The 6,934-nt window shown below is 53.9% G+C and overlaps 1 long non-coding RNA gene across 1 annotated transcript; it reads right to left on the bottom strand.

Moving 5' to 3' along the window:
- Positions 1-925: 925 nt before the first annotated feature.
- LOC130850876 (uncharacterized) lies at positions 926-3,411 on the bottom strand. The gene is made up of 3 exons (XR_009053036.1): positions 3,241-3,411; positions 2,990-3,141; positions 926-1,163 (listed from the first exon to the last, which is right to left on the bottom strand). It is a non-coding gene; the product is annotated as an uncharacterized LOC130850876 (long non-coding RNA).
- Positions 3,412-6,934: the final 3,523 nt, after the last annotated feature.

The following is a 6,934-nucleotide window of genomic DNA, read 5'->3' as shown; positions in this document are numbered from 1 at the left end:
AGGGCTGTTGTGAGGATAAAATAATATAATGTATAAGTTTGCTCAGCACAGGACTGGCCTAGAGTAATCATTCAGTAAATTACTCTTATTTCACCAGCTTCACTCCAGCCCTGGGTATGTGAGAGCCTCTTAGATCCAGGCCTCACCTTCTGAGATCGTGTGTCATCAGCCCTTCTTTGATGCTATGTCTTCCTGAACTTCAGGCTAGTCTTCCAAGTCTTCCTATGTCAACACAGAATGACTTGTATGGGAACCTGAGGCTTTTTAGCACAGACAGTCACATTTTTGAGATAAAGCAGGCCTGTTTATTTTAGCTGCCAACATGATTTAAGTTAGAACGTGAATAGAACTTGCTGACCGTGGTCCTTGAAGGACACTAGAATAAGTGACCAAAGACTTTTTGAAACTCTTTTTACCTAAATACTTTGAAGAATAAGGATATTAGGGATAATAGTTAGAAGAAAGGAAGGGAGGGAGGGAGGGAAAGAGGGAGGAGAAAAGGAAGAAAGAAAAAGAAAGAGAGAAAGAAAGGAAGGAAATAGCTAAAATACCACAACCAAGAAGAATGAAAACCAATTGCTAATCGGGCTCCTATTTGAGTCTCAGTTGTGATGAATATTTGTTGACTTAATGAAGATCCCATATCTTGCGTGGGGTTGTTATAGGAAGGTAGTGATTGCATCTGAGCCGTGGCTATGAAATATGAGAGCTGTGACATCTCAGCCCTTTATTGTCTGTGGATACAGGGAAAGCAGAACTCGTATCCAAGGCAACCAAAGACCACGCCCCAGGGGGAGTGTCTGCTGTGCCTTCTCCTTGCTTCACAGGCCGTGGGGCAGAGGTACCCACACTGGGGATGGTTGGGGGAAAGGGAAGAAATCGATTTCTCCATCTCTGTGGTCACAGGGCCGTGGTCTGAGGCGGATGTAAAGACACGACACCCTCCAGGACAGCAGGGTCCAGTTCCCTTTGCTGCCAACCTAAAGAAACTCGAGGAGTCCGGCAGCTGGGGCCAGGGCGGGACCGGAGCCGGCCGTGGTGTGCAGCTGAAACGCAGGTGGGGTGGGGTGTAGACCCTACAGAGAGACTTGTGGGAGCCGCTGCCTTTCAACCCTCCTCTCTTCCAACTCCCTTTATTTATTCTGGCTCCGGGCAGCAGACCCCTGTGGGGACAGAGGGACCTCATGGAACAGGGGCAGGGAGGAGGCATTCGAAAACCACAGGGTTAGTAATGAGACAGAGCAAAACAAACCCAACCAAAACAGGGCGTTTAGGGCGGGCCAGCCATGTGGGTTTCAGGACGATTCCATGACTGTCGAGGGCAGGGTGCGGAGCTAAACACACCCGGATTCCTGGTTCCCAGCAGACCTTTGATTTCCTGAAAATCCTCCACAAAGTGATCCCAAAGCCATGGCACACCACCCTCTGCCCCATAATCACAGGCAGCAGCTTTGAGGTTGATGACTTCATCTGTGACCCCCCTACAGACCACCGAGGCTTCTGTTCACCTTCCCCGCCCCACGCGGCTCCCTGGGCTGGGTGAACCCAGCACCTTGTGGACCTGGCACAGACTGGACCCGACATCCCCAGGGATGCCACCCCAGCTCCCAACTGGCTGGAGCCACAGGTCCATCCCCTCCAGCTACAAAGCCTCTCAGAGCTGGGGGTCCACCTGGAGCTCTAGGACGGAGCAAACCCCGTGGTCCTAACTGCCCGGACTAGAGCTTTCAACCTTGTGCTCGTGCCTCTTTTTTTTTTTTTTAATTAATTAATTAATTTATTGGCTACATTGGGTCTTCGTTACTGCACATGGGCTTTAGTTGTGGCGAGCAAGGGCTACTCTTCGTTATGGTGTGCAGGCTTCTCACTGCGGTGGCTTCTCTTGTTGCAGAGCATGGTCTCTAGGTGCATGGGCTTCAGTAGTCGTGGCACACAGGCTCAATAGATACGGCTCACGGGCTTAGTTGCTCCATGGCACATGGGATCTTCCTGGACCAGGGATCGAACCTGTGTCCCCTGCATCGGCAGGCAGATTCTTAACCACTGCCCCACCAGGGAAGTCCCCGTCCCTCTTTTTTTTTGTGCTGCTTGTAGGGATGAGGGTGGTGGAGTCCAGAACTGGACAGATCTCAGGTTCCGTCTCAGGCTGGGGTGGGGGGGCACTGAAGACGCACCTCCCTGGTGTGGGGGCTTGTGCATGATTAAAGCCTCTCCCAGCCTCCCACCGTCTCTCTGCCGGGACTGGAGACATCAGCCTGCAGCATGCTTTTCAAGGATGTCACGGATTGCCTTGTTTGCATTTGCTCCCTGATCAGTGGGGCTGTGGGGGGGCGGGGGGTGGTCTACCTGTCCCTGGCTTACTGGCCCCTCTACCACCTGTTCACATGGGTGTTGGGCCCTTAGGACCTTAACTGGTGAAAAGTCAACAGGCACCTTGTTTCCAGGCTTCCCCCACCCCACCATCGAAGAAACAAAACACACAAGCAAACAGATCCTTCTGATGGCCCAGACCTGACCTGCCTGGGAGGAAAATTCTACCCTGGCCAGTGGATTCAAGGGGATGGTGAACACAGACCTTCTTTCTGCTTCCTGACCGTCCAGGTCATCCTGTGAGATGGTTTGGCTCGTGGGCTTTAATAAAGAGGCAGGACGAAGGTAGACTGGGTTCAGGACGCCTCCGGACCTCCCCGTGTTCTCTCTACTTCTGCGCAGAGGCATCAATCAGATTGTTCCAGTCCCATCCTTGTCTGGTTTCGCCATTTTTAGCGGGTCTGGTTGTGCAGGACCAACCACACACAGGCCATATCTTTGATTCTATGCTGAAGAGAGTACTTCCGGGAGACCAGAGGTGCTTGGGCTGGAAGAGGAGCCACTACATACCATTGACATGGCAGAACTGTTTGGGAATGCAGTTACCCACGCCAGCCTTGCCTTCTAGTTTCCAAGGACGACTCAAAGCAGTGAAGACTTTCCTCTGCAAACGGCTTACCTGCAAGGAGAAGTGGTCCAGGACTCAGCTTCTCTTTTTCCTGCTCCAAACACTCAGTGGGGCTCGGAGCAAACTTTTCTCCTAGCTGATCTCAGTTTTTGCCTTCGGGACAGGGATGTTGCCTGCTCCATCCTTGTATCCTCAGGGCCAAGCTTAAAATCGAGCACAGAGTGGGTTCTTAAAGTGTTAAGAGAAGGATGAGTAAGAGTCAGGAAATGCCAGGGGGAGAGGAAGGAGGGCAGAGAGGTTACCTGCAGAGCCAGAGGTGGGGGAAATGCAGAGGAGACAGTGGACTGGTGACCTGGATGGGAAGGTACGGGACCCGGTTTCTCTGACTTCTGCTGTTGTCTGGAACCCTGACTGCTTCCCCTTCTGGAATATATACTTTAGAAGCTAAAGAGAGAGGGTATTACCCAGAGAGAGAGCAGGTTTCTATTCTCAGTGGCTAAAAGCCAAAGAGATGGTTGAGGGCGGGGGCCAGGGCGCTGGCCCACAGTGAGCTGAGCACCCTTCACCATGAGACCCGGGCTCTGGGCAGCTCCAGACAGGCCTGCGAGCTGGTGAGGGCTGCTGCGGGGCAGTGAGTCACTGCTTCCTCACGGCATAGCCGTGGCCTTCCGGGAAACGGTGTTGGACACGTACATATAGATACACACATGTGATGTGTACACCCGAGGGCGTGGGCTGGCCGCACCAAGCTAATAGTACAAGGCTTGCCTGGTCCAGCAGAGCCTGGGGTGTCCGGAAGGGTAGGACCAGGTGGAGAGTAGGTTCCCTGAGATGCTTCTTCTCTTTGGTGATGCTAAGGTGACCAGGGTAAAGACTCTGGTCACCTGGGGGCTCCTGTATGGTGAGCAGACCTGAAGAATGTGTACGTCCACAAACATGTAATTAACGGGATGCTGTCGAGGCTGTGAACAAAGCCCGAGGATGTAGAGGCTTCAGTGGATCTGCTTGGCCGTCACACAGGCTAGACCCACTAAAAATCACCAGTCACTCACTGAGGAAGTGATCAGTGAACTCCCACTGCTCCGCACCAGGACCTGGGCCAACGCTGGTCAGCAGGGAACAGGCGACACGGTGCCTGCCCTCAGGACGTCAGCTTCTTTCCACGCCCGTGTCAGTCCCCCAGCATTTCCCCAAAGCTTGTGCATTTTGAGTTTTTCCACAAATAATGTTTCTTTTTTTCCTTTTTTAAAATTATGTACAGTCTTTTTTTTAAAGTTTAAAAAAAATTATGTATTTTTATTTATTGGCTGTGTTGGGTCTTCGTGGCTGCGCATGAGATTTCTGTAGTTGCAGAGATCGGGGGCTACTCTTTGCTGCGCTGCGTGGACGTCTCATTGCAGTAGCTTCTCTTGTTACAGAGCACGGGCCCTAGGCGCTTGGGCTTCAGTAGTTGCAGCACATGGGCTCAGTAGTTGTGGCTCATGGGCTTAGTTGCTCCACAGCATGTGGGGTCTTCCCGGATCAGGATTCAAACCCGTGTCCCCTGCCTTGGCAGGCAGATTCTTAACCCCTCCCACAAATAATGTTTCTCTGGGGCCAAACCAAAAGGCCCCAGGAAGGAGAGGAAGGGTGCTGCAGACCGAACATGTGTCCCCCACCAGATTCCCATGTGGAGCCCTAACCCCCAAGGATGGGGTCAGGAGGCGGGGCCTTTGGGAAGGGATGGGGTCATGAGGGTGGAGCCCCCATGGTGGGATCAGTGTCCTTATAAAGAAGACCCCCAGAGAGCCCCTCACCCTTCCTCCAGGTGAGGACACGGAAGGAAGACACCAACTACGAACCAGGAAGCGAGTCCTCACCAGACGCAGACCCTGGACTTGATCTTGGACTCTCAGCCGCCAGAACTGTGAGAAATAAACGTTTGTTGTTTATAAATGACACCAGTCTGATGTGCTGTGTTGCAGCAGCCGAGCTCACTAACACAAAGGGGGGACATTAAAAATCTCCCCAGCCCTGCTGCTACACGAGAGCCATTGGAGGCGGATGGGCTCTTGGGGGTCACGTGGAGACGCCTCTTCAGGTCTAAGAGGGTGTGGCGTCTATGCAGTGAATGGTGGAGCACTGCTGCCTTTCCAAGTACCTGGGTTCCAATCTTCCCTCTGCCTCTGCCGAACCATGTGACCTGGACCAAAAATAGCCAACATCTCTGGGCCTCAGTTTCCTCAGCTGTACTTTGGGAATAAAGTCAGAACTGATCAGTGGCTGGAAGGGTGCCTGACACCCCGCCTTCACGGTGACTTCTGTTAACGCCACACATCTTAGTGGGAAGCACCGTCAGATCGCTGATTGTCCATTTACTGGTAGACCCCTCGTTCCGCACGGGCCAGGGTCATGGGCATAGGGGGACATGGGGAGAACTCTGGTTCCACATGCAGAGGAATCACTGGTTTTCTCCTCTTTGGAAAGGATACACCCGCCTTGCTACCTTCCCTCCTCTCACCAGTCTGCGGGGAAGTGAGGACAGGCTAGCAGACCGCACAGCTGCCTGGAAGCACAACGAGGCCTTGACAGGACTCTGTCCCCCATCTGCGGCCACACCCCTGTGACCGTGAACCACACCAGCCTTCTCCCGCCTCTTCCCTCCCCCTTGGCCGTGCGTCCCGAGTGGCAAACAGCGGTGACCCCGAGCAGGGACCCCTGGCCCAGGCCAGCTCCCTGAAACCCTGAGGACTTGGGAGTCTGTGGCCACTGAACTTGTGCTGTGAGAGCTCAGTATGGACGTGTGGACGGTGGGGAGGGATGCAGATGCCCTTGGCTGCCTGCGGTCCCCACGGTGACAGCACTTTGGTGGCCAGATGGCTCAGAAGTGGACCAGGAGGTTGCTGGGAGGAGAGAGCTGGATGAGCGGGCATTCAGGTGACTCGCGGACTACAGACTCAAGAGAGAAGTTCGTACCGCACCCTCCGAAGAGGAGGGACCCCTTTCCCAGCCCCCACACAGAGCCCCCAGGCAGTGGGCAGGAAATGCAGGTTCTCAAACCCAGAGTAACCTCCGCTCAGTCCCAGTCTCCCTCCAGGTTCTCACGGCGACTGAGAAAAGGACTTGGTGACTCTGCGTCCAGACGCTTCCATTCCGTAGGTAGTGGACCGAAGAACGGATTGTCCAAATCAGGCCCTTGCCAGCGTGCAAGCGGGAGCCCAATAATGATGCTGGATTGGACGGACCCCAGACTCTAGTGCAAGGACCAGGAGACTTGACTCCAGGCCGGCCCGCCGCTCGTCTGTTGGGGCCGTTTCCTCATTGTAAAATGTTCTTATTTTAATGGGATACTTTCTGCCTCTAGTTACCCAACAAACGTCAGCCGCTTTACAGGAGTTTATCTCATTGTGTGTGTGTGGGGGAAACTACTCCACTTATTCTAAAATATCTCCTAGAGGGAAGGACCTTCTCAGTTGAACTTACCTTTTAAGGAGCCGCGCAGAATTCCCCGCACGGCAGCCTTGGTGATGCTCGCCCCGCAGCCAATGGGGTTTTAACAGTGAAATACAAGTCCTGTTTCCCCTCATCCCCGTCTCTACTGCTCTGTGCAGAGCAGGGATTTCTCAGGCTCTCCCATAAATCTCCCACTCAACACTGGAACTCCCACCCACCCCGAGAAGCAAAACAAAGACGAAACTGTAAATGATCTAAGACCAAAATAGGTGCTTCCTGGTTCCACCCCTGCGGGCATCGCGGTTCATTTAACCAGTTGTCTTCCTAGTCCCCGCCCCGCACCCCCCCCCCCATGTCCTCCTCTCTGCCAGGCTCTGCGCAGCTCGGGGTCCCTGCTGGCACCTGGTCCCGCTAAGTCCATTGGCCCTTCCTCCTTGGACGTGTCTCTCAAAGTCCTCCCTTCCCCGCCAGCATCACTGCCGCAGCCTCCCGCTGGCTTCTGTCCTGTCGACAGATGATCCTAGAATCTCTCGCTCATCACGTCCCCCTTTCTGCTCAAGGATC

The sequence above is a fragment of the Hippopotamus amphibius genome, chromosome 4 (genome assembly GCF_030028045.1).
Source record: "Hippopotamus amphibius kiboko isolate mHipAmp2 chromosome 4, mHipAmp2.hap2, whole genome shotgun sequence".
NCBI lineage: Eukaryota > Metazoa > Chordata > Mammalia > Artiodactyla > Hippopotamidae > Hippopotamus > Hippopotamus amphibius.
Note: the sequence above shows the minus strand (reverse complement) of the source record. Positions and strands in the feature narration are given on the sequence as shown.